General features: G+C 43.2%; 1 long non-coding RNA gene across 2 annotated transcripts in view; it reads right to left on the bottom strand.

Annotated features, from left to right (window-relative positions):
• LOC311603559 overlaps positions 1-15855 on the bottom strand; it is a 184907-nt gene that overhangs the window by 14875 nt on the left and 154177 nt on the right. For both annotated transcript variants that reach the window (XR_014781127.1, XR_014781128.1), the window contains exons 2-3: positions 14382-14453; positions 5764-5867 (exon numbers count right to left, since the gene is read on the bottom strand). This is a non-coding gene — a long non-coding RNA (uncharacterized lncRNA). The remainder of the gene's footprint in view (positions 1-5763; positions 5868-14381; positions 14454-15855) is intronic.

Raw genomic sequence — 15855 nt, 5'->3', positions numbered from 1 at the left:
CTGCTCATGTATTTTAATTGTTTCTGACTGCAAGAGAGTGTGGGAAATCTGGTCCTTGTCTAAGCAACCACCCTGCCCTTGGGAAAGATAGAGCAAGGGGGTTCATGATCAGCCTCCATCCCTGCTGATGTCTGGAGTTGGGGTCTGGGGGAAGGTTGTAATCCAAGCTTCTTGTGTGGCTAAGTTCTGGTCAATGATACAAAGGAGGATGTGTTGTTGTTTGGCCACTGCCAAGAAATACTTTCCGGTCAGCTGTGGCTCCCTTTCCCCTTTCTTCTTTATCCCTTCCCTGCTTTGCTGGAAGTGGCAATTGATGCCCCAACCACCATCTTGAACTCTGAGGTCAAAGGTCAAACTCAAGACAGCAGAGTAAATGTTCAAAAATGCTTCAGATCCTGAAAGAGATAATTAGTCTATCCAGGACAAGTATGCTAACGACTATCTACCTCAGGTTTTATATGAGGACAAAATGACTTTAGCTTTCCTACAGCTTCTGTTGATATGGGATTTGTTCATTATAACAGCTCTATCTGCAGTGGCTCAGGGGGTGTTGACCTGAAAAGACTTTGAGTAGCATTGCACTTATAATTGGAATTCCTGCTGTCTATATGAACATGTGACAGTGTCAGGAAAAGAATACAGGCTCTACTGACATCTCTACCTCATGACCAGGCATGTGCCCTGCCCTCCAGCTTGGCTCAGCGATCTGAGCTTTGAAGATAATAATACCTACTTACAGACTACAGACCTGACCTCAGGTAGGAGTTCTCAGTGTCCTAAAGTGGAGGCTCAAGGAACAGTGCTCATAAAAGCAGTATGTGACATTTTCAGCATCAGAGTGCTGAGCCTTTTGGCATTTCTAATGAACCTGACTCTGATCAGAGTTCTCTCTCTCTCTCTTTCTCTCTCTCTCTCTTGCTTTCCCCCTTTTCCCTCCTTCCCATCCTCCCTCCCACAAGATAGTTGGGTTGAGGTGATTTTGGCTTTATGAGACATAAAGTTGCAACTATGCTTCGAATTCTGAATGCTGAGCCCTGCCCAGGCTGATATAAGTGCCACCATACTTTTACGATGTTGGGTTATATTGCTCTCTCACCAATATGATAAAAAGTGGAAGAAAGTGATGATGCTGCAAGCACACTGAGTCTCCTAGCCATTGTGCTATGTAAAATTTCTACTTATAATGGTTTTCTCAAGCTGTAAATCCACTAGCAGTTAAGCAGCAACTGCATGTAGACTTACGATTTGTCATTGACTAACAGAGTCAATTAACCTGGGCCTAGGGGGTCATATAGAGACTGAATCACCAACCAAAGACCATGCATGGACTGGACCTAGGCCCTCTACACATATGCAGATGAGCAGCTTGGTCTTCATGTGGGTCCTCTAGTAAGGGGAGCAGGGGCTGTCTCTGACATGGACTCTGTTGCCTATTTTTTGATCACTTTCTTTTGGCTGGGCTCCTTTGCCCCACCTCAGTGGAAGAGGGTGTGATCAGTCCTGATGCAACTTGATATGCTGTGTTGGGTTGGTGTGGGGGGGGGGGGGAGAAATCCCCTTTCCTGAGGTGTAGGGGAGGGGAAAGGGGGAAAGAGAGAGGAAGGGTAGGACCAGACTGGGAGGAAAGGAGGGAGGGAGCTATAATCGGGAGGTAAAGTGAATAAAAAAATTGTTAAATGAATTAACCCATGCATTTTGTTCAAATTAGTAAAAAGCGTCTGCTTAAACATTTATTAAATTCTTGACTTAGATGATAAATTGGTTTGAGTTTATTCCACATGTGAAAAATATAATATAAATTTTTGTATTTCATGGAGCCCTTCATAAGCTCTGTAGAGCAGCAATGGAGGGATGTTGGGAAATGTTTGTATGATTTGATAGATCTTTAGATCACAAACTATTGCGATTGAGCAAATATGAGAAAACACAGAGCTTGGGCTCTAACTTAGTGGTAGAGTGCTTATACAGTGTGTGTGAAGGTCTAGGCTCAATGCCTAACACTATAGAAGTAAAGGAAGGAACCAAATAAAGAGGACATAGCAAAGAAATAAAGAGTGAGCATGCGACTTGTCAATGTGACAAACCTAGACTCCCTGGGGAAGAGTCTCAGTGAAGGTTGGTTTACTGGGTTGGCCTGAGGGCATATCTGTGGAGGATTGTCTGAACTGACACAGGAAGGCGCAGCCCACCAGTAGACAAAACTCTCTAGGCAGGGAGTCTCGTACTTTGTGGGAGTGGAGAAATCAAGCTGAATACAAGCAAGAAGCGCACATGAGCTGGTTTCTCTCTGCTCTTGGCTGTGGATGGGGTGCAGGCAGATGCCCACTGCCTCACTGCTCCTGCCCTGTGCCTTCCTCGCTGTGATGGACTGTGGCCAGGGATTGTGAGCTGGACCACACTCCTCTCCTATGTTTCTCATTGTCAGGGTATTTTAACACAGCACCAGACATGAAGCTAGGAGAGACAGATACATTCTAAAAGAAGGGAAAGTCAGGTTGATGTTTTAAGTAAAGGGATAATATGCCTTATGTATAATTGAATTCAAATCATGGCCCTGCAGTTGAGAACTACCTAGACAGGAAACAATAATGTGAGGATCTCAGGATTTCAACAGCTTAAAATTGGATCTAAACAGACACACAAAGAGTGTTTCTACAGTGGACCTAGAAGGCTTCCCTCCTGGGTTTTGAACAAACGTGCAAGGAGCTGGCAAGATTGGAGCTTTTGTGGGTGGTCTTCATATACACAGAATGTATTAAGTAGCTACACAGACCCAGAATTCAGGAAACATTCATGCATATAGAAAAATTGTTAGGCAGAAAAAAAATCTGTCATTTTGTCTGAAACCCTCACTCTTGTATAATTAATTCCAGGCATTCATCAAACCCACCTATACAGGTCATTGAAATCCACGCCACTCACAAATCTGGGAACGTCTAAGTGTTGAAAACTATTAACTATGCTTTATCATTAATTGTTATGCTTCTTCTTTTTTTAAAAAAATTCTCCTTCTAAGCTTGTATTGGGAAATTTTCCCCAAAGCTATAATTATGCTGAACAATGACAGAACTTATTTAATGAAGCAAAGAGCAGAAACTTTTTGAGACTGCAAAATTTGCAACCAATTAAATATTAATGAAAAATAGTCCATCTCAGTCTCAGTATTCTTGTTTTCACATTCTTTTTATCTCAGACTTGCATTTAATCTGCAGAAAGTTCAATCATCACTTACAGCAGAATTAGTGAAATAAAATGTAATGGATAATTTCATAATTTTCCCAAGAGCAGTTTGTCCGTACCAATTAAGAATATTAATGAAAAAGAGACAAAATCACTGTGAAGTATCACTTGCTTCCAGGTTATGAAGCTCATTATCAATCAGCCATCTCACTGAGGGAAGTTTTCATCTGTTCAGTCAGTTTAGATATTGTACTGGACTAACAACTCAATCTAAGTGATGTGGCACAGCTCCCCAGGTATTTTATCACTGCACATTTGTGTTTAACTATGAGTTTTGTTTCTTTTTGTACCAAGGACTGAACTTGAGGCTTTGTGCTTGGTAGACTAGTGCTCTCCAACCTCACGGTAGTTATTTTGGTTTGTGTGTGTGTGTGTGTGTGTGTGTGTGTGTGTGTGTGTGTGTGTGTGTACACCAGTCTTTGTTGAGACCAGAAGAGAATGTTAGAACTATTGGATGTGGAATTGCAGGTAATTGTGAGCTGCCTAACCTGGCTACTGGGAACCAAACTGGGGTCTTCTGCAAGAGTCAGAAATGACTTTACTCACTGAACCTTCTCTCTTGATTGTTAGCTTGATGCAATGTAGAATTACCCAGGAAGGAGTCTTGATGAAGAATTACCTAGATTCGGTTGGCAGTGAGCATTTCTTTGGGATACTGCATAACTGAGGTGGGAAGACCTTTGCACTGTGGTGGGAACATTCTCTCTAGCTAGGACTGTATGGAAAAAAGGAGGAAGTGAGCTGAGCTCAAGCATGCATGCGTTAACTCATCGCTTTCTGCTTTTGACTGTCCGTATGATGGGACTATCTGTTTCAAGCACCTACCACCTTGACTTTCCTGTCCTATGAGACTATAACCTGGAGCCAAATAAGCTCTTTCTCCCTTAAGTTGCTTTTGTCAGAGGATATCATAATAGCAACAGAAATGAAGTTAAGACACCAACCCTTCTCATTCCTTGTAGTTCTACAAATTCCACAATAAAGGCCCGTATTCTTACCTTAGAGTGATGTAGAGAATTTGAAATAAGAGACAAAGCAATATCAAGTGAATAGACTTGAATAGTTTCTGTGTGTAGAGGGCATGGGAACTGATGATAAAGGGGACTAAAGGACCATGGGTGCTCCAGCTTGGTGGACACTCAATTCTATCAGTCTTCTTCACTTGTGTTCATGGAACAGTGCTGAGCATGAAACATGCAAATGGTATAAAAGTCCAGATGGCTTAAGAAGACCAGCTCCTCAGGTTTGACTTGGGGGCTGGCCTTTTACACACTTTCATGTACCACCTACCCCAACCACCTACCACTGATGCCCCTCTACTGTTATTTGTGTTGTCCTTGGGTGTATCCACTGGAAACAGTCATTGTAGCCATATCAAGTCATCAGAAGACAGTGCTGTTCCAATTTCGCTATCTCCTGTACATCACACAAGTGTCTTGAAGCATATATAGCTGGCAACCACTGCCTTGAGTGAAATGGATCAAATAGGAAAAGGTGGATAATAGCAGACATCTGGGGATCACTTTTATCAGCTAGGGAGTGGAGGACAGCAGTGAAGGACTAGGTGGGAAATTTTTCTGATATGTCTTCAGAGACAAACAATCAGACTTGGTCATTTTTGTTTATTTTGTTAGAACTATGTATAGAAACATTCCTTTAAAATTACAAATCAATCACATGAACAGTTATATATAATGAGGTATTTTCTTTGAAATACCTTAAGATACTGTCACAATCTTCTGTGACAAGACTGATTTTACTGTTTCTCTTTCTCACTATATTAAAATTTCTAATACATCTATATATCAGGTCTTATCTGGACCATATCAGGTGGATTTCCTGATTTACACCTCTTTGGTCTTTGCCCATTTGTTGTTGTTGTTGTTGTTGTTGTGATTCACATCATCTAAAATTATTTGTGTTCTATTCCCTTAAATATTTTTCTAGTCCTTGTTAGCATTCCTTTGGGTATCTTCTTCAAGACACTTGTGAAATCATTCCTTTCAGTTTGGCCAAGTGTACTGATGGAGCACCACCCACGGTGGGCATGCTGAAGTGACTTCTTTAGGCTTACTGCCTTTGCTCTCTTTCTCTCAGCCACCTCTTAGGAAGGCCTTCCTAGGCAAGAGCAGAGACTTCACCAGTGTCCTGTTTCTAAGGAAAGAATTTCCCCCATAATCCTAGAGTGATTTGTTTGCCTCCTCTCTGCCACCTACATATCTTCAGCCGCTGATGTATGGTTTATTGGCAACAGACATAGGCGGTTAGTTCTGTTTGACTTACAACTCATCTGTAAGATGTAAGGTGTAAGATGACAGACAAATATGCAACAAAGAGTAGGGGATAGAGTTCTTCACCAGGAAGGGGTGGGAGATGCTGCTCTTTTCTAATCAGAAAGACCATGTGCAGAGCCATGTAGCCTAGCTTTGAGGTTAGAGGCCTAGCTTTGGGCACAACACATTGTCCATCAAACAAGTGACCTTGACTTATCTGCTATAAGTTTCTTAAAGGAGGTTTCCTTACCTCAATATGGAGAAAACATACTCCTTGTAGCATCAAACCAATGGGACCCATGGAAGTGATATAGAATCTGCAAGGTGGTGCTGCCATTTAGTATCCCAGATTCCCTAATTGTCAAGGGAGATAAGACACAATGAAAAACTAAGTCCCAATTGATTTAAAGCTATTGAAAGTGATAACTAGTGGGGCAGGAAGTAAACTCTAGGCAAACCTTCCCGTATTTAGAAACATTTCCAATAAACAAATTTACACATGTATTATTTACATATATGTTGTACATAGGTATTTATCAATCTGTCTGTACACATTCATGTACATGGGTGTGTACATATGTATATATGAGTGGTTGGAAAACCTTGAGAACGAGTCCCATTCTTCACAACCTTGCTCAGCTCCACTGATGTTCAGCAGTCATCACTCTGAGGCACCTTAAAGATATAGTCATCCCCATAGAGGGGATGTGCACAGAGGTTCGAAGATATTACCCTTATAGCTAGAGATCTGAGAAGAGATATTGCTAACTTGTTAGAAGAAGTCTCTGCTTATATGGAGTGCCCTCCACTCAAACATGCAGCCTCTCTGGGCTGAGCTCAGACACAGACCGGGTAGTACGACTGCAAAGAGCAGTGCTGACAAAAGGCCCTTGGGCCATGCAGGAGTCCTGATGCTGCCAGAGGTTAGTGATGACTTTTATAACATCTGCTTCTGACTGCCTTCTTCCCCAATAAATTATTACTATGGTTGATTAATTTTCTATTGTTTTAACCACAAGAGTGGCTTCAATGTTCTAGCACAAGCTAATGACTGCCTTGGTGGCCATAATCCTTTCAAAAATATTGGTACAACAGTTTGTATGAGACTTACTCATTGAGTATAACATGCACAATACAGCATTACTGGGTGCAGCCATGATAGGAAATCTCTGTTTTCTAGAATCAAGTCTTTACATCCATTTCCACCAGTCTCTCAGAACTACCACTCTGTTTTCTCTCTGTGTGAGTTTGACTATTTTAGGGCCCCTATGTAAGAGGAGCCATGCCAATTCATCCTTATGGACTGCCTTGTTCCACCAAGCGTGATGCCTTCCAGGGTCTGTTTTCTTCTGACTGTTCACTTCCTGAGACTGAATGATAATTTTTTGCTTACTCTTCCACTGTTGGACATGATACAATACCACTTATATCTGACTATTATCAAGAAACACAGCATATGCTGTTGGTACTGTTCTGAGGTTGAATGTCCCTCAACCTATTGGGAGATGAAAGAGACTCTTTAAGAAGTGATGCTAAGTGGGAGGTCTTGAACACACTGGGCTTTTGGTGAGGACTAAGATTCTAACCCCAGACAACCTTCATTTTCTTCTGGCTGATGAGGTGAGCAGTCCTGCCATGTATTTCCTTCATCATATGTTGCCAAGGATCAAAGCACTGGGGATATGTGATCACAAGACCATGAGTCAGAGAAAATTAATTTCCTCTTAAATTAATTGCTTTGGGAATGTCAATATAGTGTTGGGAAACTGACTGATAATTGGCAAAGCTATGAAAATTTTGGTAAGCTTGCACATTGCTGGTAGGAATATAGACTAGTGAGGCACCTGCACACAGGACTATCGAGAGTAACAGTGTATAGCAACTCCATTTCAGGATATACATGCAGAAAAAACGGGATACAGATCTTGAAGAGATACTTGCATGATGCCTGCATCTCCATGTTCACTGCAGTGTTACTCATAACAGTAGAGATGATGGTAGTATTTAATGCTGAACATTCATTCAACCTTTCTTTTTAAGATCCGGCCTATCTCAAACTTGACCGCAAGGCCTGCAGTGCACAACTATCAATTTTGCAATTTTATCCACTGAGCAACTGAAGATGGTTAAGTTTGAAAGATGTGTCTCCAGTAAATATAGGGCCATTAAAGATGACCTTAATATGTGCATTGATTTGTCTAATGTTCATATCAGCCACAAAACAGAGAACATCAATTTCTCAGATGAGGAAACAGACATGGGCGACTTTCCCAAGTTCACATAGGAAGATGTGCCAAGCTGTTGCTTCTCATGGCAGAGCATCCGATCTCCCTGCCAAGATCTCCTAGACTTCCTTCCAACAGAATCTTGGTGGGTCTTACACTGAAAACTCTAGGAGTCAGTTAATAGCATTTTACTGTTTCATGTTATCGATGTTTCTGTGTGTTTAATTTTCATAAGGCCTTGACAATTATGCAGACCTCCCTTTGAAATGTTACCGAATACCTCAGTGCTCATGACTGCACACTCATCCTATCTTTGCTACTTCCATGTAGAGAAGTCTGTGGGTCTCTGGAGCAACTCACCAAGAGCAGCTGCTAGCACCTCATAGTAAGTAAGGCTGTAAAGGGGCTGAAAATCGATGAAGGTTCACCCTCTCATTTAGTAAGATTAATTAGACAAGCTCCCCTGTCACAATAAAAAAAAAAGAGGGGCCTTGCTCTTTTCTTCTTCTCAATAGGTAGCTCTCCTCCCTTACATACATTCAGAGGATCCAAACAAAATGATCCCAAACACTTCATCTGCTCAGTGTTCTCATAGATCACCTATAAGGCCACACTTTGAGAGTAGAGTGCTAACAAGAGTGGGCAGCTTGGGATCTGGACTAGGTAGCCCTAGCAAGAAGGATGGTGGCACACAGAGAAAGTGAAGAACCAGGAGAGGCAGTACACAGAAGACAGTACAGCTTAGTGACATCAGTAAGAAAGAAGCGAATGCCTGCCGTGCAGAACAATACACAGCTAACAGGAGCAAGGAAGCAGAAGGGGTAGAGCTGGTGAGAGGTCCACAGAGTCCCCCAAACTCCTGACCATCATCTTAGCTCCAATCAGGTGACTGGTGGTATGTGAGCCACATGCTGTCTATACAGGTAAAAACGTAGTTCTATTTACTCTCATTAAATTGTCAGTTCCAATGGAAGCCATAGTATGAGTTTCCTCCTAATCTCCCCCAGGGTCCTCCTGGTTACACATTCTTAAACACACAACTACAGTTTATGATTTCTTGTCTACAGAGGTGTCTAGAAGAGTGAGACACTGATATCAGAGGATGAGCAGACTCATATTTCACTTGGTCCCCCCAAGTCTACATGCACGGTGCATCCTGTGACTTTGTCTTGGGATCGCTTTACCCTCTAGTTGCTTTTGCTCGCCTTTTCCTCTGATGCCCCTCCTGCTGATGTCTCAGTCCTGTTACAGTGTCTCTGTATTTGTTGCTTCCCTCATTGCCTTAACCAAATACATGAAAAGAAGCAACCTAATAGATAAAGGGTTTGGGGTTTCGATTTTTTTGTTTGGTTGATTGTTTTGTATTATTTCAGTTCTCTGTTTGGTTTGGGCTTGCAGTTTGAGTGGATACAGTCCATCATGGAGGGAAAGCACATGACAACGTGAGGGCAGGAGTATGTATCGAGGACTCCCCACCTCAAAGCTTGGTGGAATAGGAAGCAAAGAGACAGGATGTGGGGCCAGGTTACCAAATCTTAAGACCCACCCCCCCCAGTAGCCCCTTTGTCCTATGAAGCTCATCTTCTAGGGTTCTCAGCCTTCCTAATGCTGCAGCCCTTTAATACAGTTCCTCATGTTGTGGTGACCCCCCCCATACCATAAAATTATTTTGTTGCTACTTCATAATTGTGATCTTGCTACTATTGTGAATTATAATGTAAATATCTGATAGGCAGGATATCTGATATGCAGCCCCTGTGAAATGGTCATTCAACTACCCAAAGGGGGTGCAACCCACAGGTTAAAAACTGCTGTAAAGACTCTACAGCTTTCCAAAACAGTGTCCCTCATCTTGCAAGGGACATTTCATGTTCAAAGCACAACATTCCTCATCTACTTCTGTTCAGGGCCTGAGGTTTTACAGGTACTCTTAAAATGCCAGAGGCATACTTTCTCCCAGAAATGATAGCTTTGAGGACTCCTTAGAGATTCATCCTTTTCATTTTATAGTTCACCTTGCAGGGGGATAAAGAACATTTTTTCCCAGGTACCTTACCAGCTGTCATTTGAAAGTAGTCAAAAATGCATATTCTTTATTAGCCACACTCTAATTAGGGGGCAAAACCCAACAACCAGTAGTGGCTCCTCTCACCATCTCATAAGGCACAAGAAGTCTTGTCTCTTGCCCTTCGTAGGAAGGCTTATGCAAGAGTTTAGCTTTTGGTCTCAGATATTCTCTAGCATATGTTTCAAAAATCTAGAGCCTCTCATTGAAAACAAAGAACTCTGGAGCTAACGAGATGCCTCAGCCGGTAAGAGCACACACTGTAACTTCAGTTCTAAGGGTCTGATGCCTCCTTCTCATCTCTGAGGGTACCAGACATACACATGGCACCAGACATGCAGACCGAATACTCATACAATAAAATAAAATTAAACATATCATTAAAATAACTTTGCTTAACCTACCCGGATAGTGACAAATTCCAAAGTCAGTGGAAACATTTCTTACAGCAATAAAAATTTCCTGGATGACATCTATAAAGAGGATTGATATGACCCTTCTCAAAGGCACTGCTCTCAACTTAGTAACCTCACACACCTGGGCGTTGTCTCTAGTGTCCACTCATCTGAAACCTTCCCTGAAGAGCCCTTCTCCCCAGGCATGTAGTCACCTGACAACTCATCAGTTAAGTCACAGCTTGAACCTGCTGAACTGCAAGGTAGCACAAGATGACTCAACACACTTACGTGGCAATGTTTAGTAACTGGGAGTGGCATTCCCCTCTCCTCCCTAATCTCCAGAAACTATAAAATGGCTGAGAACATTTTTTTCCTTCGTGGTGCTACTGACATTTGGAATGGAGCAGGCTGCTAAGCACCCCAAATTGCACAGGAAGGCTCCCTAGGGGGAAGGTTTATCTAGTCTACCGTCCCAGCAGTGCCAACTTGAGTACCTGAACTCTCTAGCCACATCATTCATAGACAATAACGTAGATTGACTCGATGCATGTACTGCCTAAGCCAGTCATCTGAATTTGTGCCAGAAATAAAAATACAGTTACAAGATTTACTTTGATAAACTAGCCTGTAATTTCAGTAGCTGAGTCATGAGTCATGCATGTCCCTTATAAGGGAGAATTGGTGATCGGTAACCAGTGTTGGGCTGGAATCCACTGCATTCCTTCTCCTCGCGCCATCGCCCCCACCCATCATCATCATCATCATCATCATCATCATCATCATCATCATCATCATTCTCCTCATCCTTGTTCCTCTACTCACTATCTTCCCAACAGAGACTTCACCTTCTGGTATGATCCTGGTGAGAAGATAACAGTTCTGATATCCCAAGACTTTTTAGGAGTGGATACATAGTTTCTCTCATTGCAACATCTAGCTTTTCAAACTTAAACATGGCATACTGTTGTCACTGAAAGGACAGTGGCTTTGACAAAGTCCACATTCCAATTCAGCAGGTTCAAGGTGTGCCACAAGCTCTCTATAATGTCAGCCTTACAGAGACCACACTTTGAATAGCAAAAATTCCAGCACACTCTCCTGTCTTTGAGGAAGTTGGTTGAGCTGGTGTGAATGAGAATGACCTTCATGGGTTAATATCTTAGAATGTTTGGCTCTCCGTTGATGAGTCTGCTTGAGAAGAATTAGGAGGTGTGGCCTTCTTAGAGGAGGCTGGCCACTTGCAGTGGGCTTTGACGTTTCAAAAACCCACGCCATTCCTAGTTAGCTTTCTCTGCCTCATACTCTCAAAAAAAACATGTCTCAGCTACTGCTCCAGCACTATGCCAGCCTGCCACCATGCTCGCCCTACCTCGATGGCCATGGACTCACCCTCTGAAACCCTACGCCTCTAATAGACTCTTCCATCCTGCTGGGTCATAGTCTTTTCACAGCAATAGGAAATAACTAAGACACTGCTCAGACTTATTGCTACTGCATTGTGCTTGACTTGTCCTGAATTTCCTTTTACTTTGCAATAATGCTAAAACAGTCTTAAACCTTGATGTTGAGTGTGGGTCTTTTCCTGGACTAGTGATATATGGTATGTTGCTCTCTCACAATTCTGGGTAGCAGCAACAAATCACAGCTACTTGTCAGCATCATAAGATACCTAGCACTTTTCTGTGGTGTAGGCTTTGGTTTAGGTGATATTCCCAACATTAGCCTACATAGTATTTTGAGCATGGGTGAGGCCAAGCTTGGGCATTCCATAGATTGAGCCAATTAAATCGATATCCAGCTTCCTGTGTGGTTTATGAAGACATTGTTGAGTACGTGCGTTCACAGTGAGGCTTGCCTAAAGCATCTAGGAAGCCCATGTCAAGAGCTATACTTAGACATGTGAAAGCGCATGTTTATTCCTAAATACCTCTGACAATGATTTTCTAATCCTAGACAAATTAACCAGCTTTTCTGATTGGCTTTCTCATCCTCATGTGAGTATATGGCAATTTAATAAGAAAGTTGGCTAGGATTAAATACAGTGTTGGGCCCTTGATCCCTTATTCAAAGTATTTTCATCCTGCATACTGCAAAAGGCCAAAATAGTTTCAGATTTTAAAAAAAGTAATATGGTATATATGCTACACATTATGCAAGGGTCCATAAGGGTCTGGGGCTGAAGCCTAAAAACATCCATTGATGTTTATGTCATAAACAGAAGTAATAAAAACTAAAAACAGCTGGCATTCATCTCAGGGTTTGCTGCCAAGTATGTTCAGAGTAGGTATGAGTTATAAGGAAGCTTTCCACTTTCAGAGGTTTTCTGGGATTTAGAATTATGCCTAGTCTTGAACTCTTTGGTCTGAAAGAGCGTTATTCTCTCTGCTGAAAGATAACGCAGGCCTCCTTCCTCCTGCTGAAGGAGAAGACACGCCCCCTTGCTCTCTGCTGAACACACCACTTCCCTCTTGTACACTGCTGGAAACCAAATGAGGAGCAGGGTCAAGGGTGTAAGAAAACACCCAGCCAGGGTCAGGTAGGGTCCAAAGGCAGAGTCACACCACAGGTAGGAAAGGTTCACGGTCATTTACTCTCACATCCACATGCACATACTCAAACACGTTCACACATACACACATTCACACACTCATGTTTACTCTCACATGCATGTACTAAGCACACACACACACACACACACACACACACACACACACACACACACACACACGCATTTACAGTTCTAGAGCCCTCATGACTCAGTTAATGGCTAAATTCATATTCTAGGATCTGGGGAAAGATAGAAGAAACAGAACGTCAAATGACATCTGGGTAAAATTTACACTATTTCCCTTTTAACTCCCAAACTTGACAAAAATTTCATCACGGAAGACATTCAACCATACATCTTTAAAATGTGCACAGTCGAAGGGACTCCAGGCAGGAGGTTAAATAGCTTCAAAGTGCTTCTGTACATGCATGAGTTGACACCGGCAGGCGGGCCTCCCCTTCCTTTCTCTTTCACATCTGATCTTATAATTACCCCTCTGTGTGCTATGTGCAGATGAAACCTTTGCATAGCATTGCAGGGGGTGGGGAGAGCGTAGAACCCTTTGCCAATACATTTTATCCACAACTTGTTTGCTACCCTCATGTTTCAGGACCTGTCCTAAGTGAAGTGAGGAACCACCTGCATCTTCAGAAACAAGGTACGCGTTTCCAGACTACATGCCAAAACAGAGGTCAGAGGTCACAGCATACTTATGTCCTGAGCAGTCAGGATCTGACTGTAAGAACCTGGTTTTCACCCTTGGATGTATTTGATCGTAAAAATGGGAGCCTGACATTGTTTGGGAGGAAAGTTGGAGAAAGCACACAGCGCAGTGCGTGGTAACTCTATTGATTGCTGACCGTGTGGTCTTGAGCCAGTTACTTAGTGCTGATATCTCTTTTTTTGCACATAAAGTTCAGATAACAGAAACTGCTTCATAGCATTGCTAGAAACGCTGAAATAAGCTAGGGTAAGTCTGAGCAGAGCCCACCGTGGGTCTCCCCACTTCCATTACTGTTTCATCATTCTAGCTTCCGTGTCTAACCGGAACTGAACTGAAAGCCAGGCCCTGCTGACCAGCCATCCCTGAAGGGCCACAGATCTCCACACATAGTGGACACTGGGGTTCATTCTTTGCTCGGCTCCACACTTCTGATAATGCTTTCAGGAAGTATGGCTAGGCCTCTGATAGCTCACCTTTCAAGGGAGATTCTCCATTTTGTTGGTGAATGCGTATGCTGGATGAAACCAGGTGGAAAGCTTGAATCCATATAACTATTACAAGGCACATCCACACCTACACAGTTTCAGAATTCAGATTCTTCCTATGCCGTTTGCACTCTACAGAATGCCATAGAACCCGTAAGAAGTCCTACCTAAAAGACTGAAGGGCATAGACAGGGCTCTCATCTTTTTGGAGAGAGAGAAGTCTGACAGGAAAGGATGCTCTCCACAAGCAAACCAGTGTTGGCATGCAAATCGGTTTGCATGGAAATCCATTGAGCCATTGTTCCCCATCATGCTATCCAGCTTGAGACAAGTCAGTACTAAACATGAGGGCAAGACAGAATGTTCTGGAAAGCACGGAGCCCATCTTGAAATCAGGTAAGTCTTGCTCCATAAACAACTCACCTCTCCAGCCTTACTGTGCCTCTTGCGTGTCTGTCTGCAGAGCCGGTTTGTGGTCCTCCCTCTACTTTGTATCTGTGGAGACCAATAAAGAATGAGCTAGTCAACATGGAGTGTGCCACTGCTCCGAACCTTACAGCTACAGGCTTCAGAAAGCCAGAGAAGAAGGCACTAATCCTTCCAACAGCTGAAGATATATGCCTTAGACTTCAGATGCTATGTTCCTGGAATCTGCGTGGTCCAACAGGAAGCTTCCTTGGCTGCCTTAAGAACAAAAGATGCAAAGTCTCATCTAAGAGACTGGTATGGGAAACCCATGCCATTCCCCACATGTGGCCACGCTGTTCAGGCTGCCAGCTGGGCGAAGACACAGGAGCAGCCCATCAGTATGAACATATCCGAACAAGCAACCTACAGCCTGCCTGGGGCTGTGGCCCTGCAGCCAACCATCTGGCTGGGAATGAATGAGATGGCTCCTAGCAGAGTTCCAACCTGGAAGGAATCATTAAAACGGTGGCTATTATTTCTCTGCAGAAAAGGATACTCAGTCGGGGTCATGCTAAAATAGTCTTTTGCAGAGACATCTGTTCAAGCAAGTATGCGATGCTTTGGTTTCCTGGGAAAGTGGTCACAAAGTGTTTGCATTGCAGATCACTGCATTTTCCTAATGCCTGGCATGTTTACAAATACTGAATGAGTGATGGTTTGAACAGGGAGGGCTGGTGAGAGTGCCATGTCTTGGTCTAAGGGCCTTCCTCGGGCTGCTTCAGGCCAGGCGGAGGTGACTGGAGGGACTCAAAGGAAACTGATAACATGCCTTGCATGGGCAGAAGATGACTCACCAGCCAGGGACTCATTATCAGCGCAGGGTCACCCGGGGTCTGAGAGGTTCTTTTCAGAACAGGAGGCAGATATGCAGGGCTCTGCTCTCATTTCAATGAGTCCCCTCTCACGGAGGAAGGAGAAGCTGGCTCTGCTAAGCCAGGGATGCGTATTCTCAAATGAGAAGAGTGATTGCTGCTAATTAGGGATAATTTTAAGACTCTCCAACAAAATGCAGGTGGGATTCTTTCATTTTGTTTGCTTCTGAGTTGCTTGGAAATGCTGGCTGCTGTCCAAAAAGTACCAACAGTTCCTAGGAACTCACAGGGGCCCAGGACTTCAATTCAAAGCCCAGTTGAACAGTGTTCACCTTAGTAACATTAGTGCCCTAGCTGTACTTGTGTACAATTATCATGGTGCCAGATATGCCAGCCAGAATCGTGCTGATAATAAAAGATAAAACCAGCCTTCGGGTAGTACAAATGTATGCCTCTCTCTTGCTCCAGTTAGAGCCAGCTGTTCAGAGCAGTTCACCTTCACCACAGGATTAACATTTGGGAAACAGCGGGGGGGGGGGGGGGGGTGGTACATGCTGTAATCCCAGCACTCAGGAGGCAAAGACAGGCGGATCTCTGAGTTTGAGGCCATCCTGGTC

Source organism: Acomys minous, assembly GCF_964271855.1.
Source record: "Acomys minous genome assembly, chromosome: 8".
Lineage (NCBI taxonomy): Eukaryota > Metazoa > Chordata > Mammalia > Rodentia > Muridae > Acomys > Acomys minous.
Note: the sequence above shows the minus strand (reverse complement) of the source record. Positions and strands in the feature narration are given on the sequence as shown.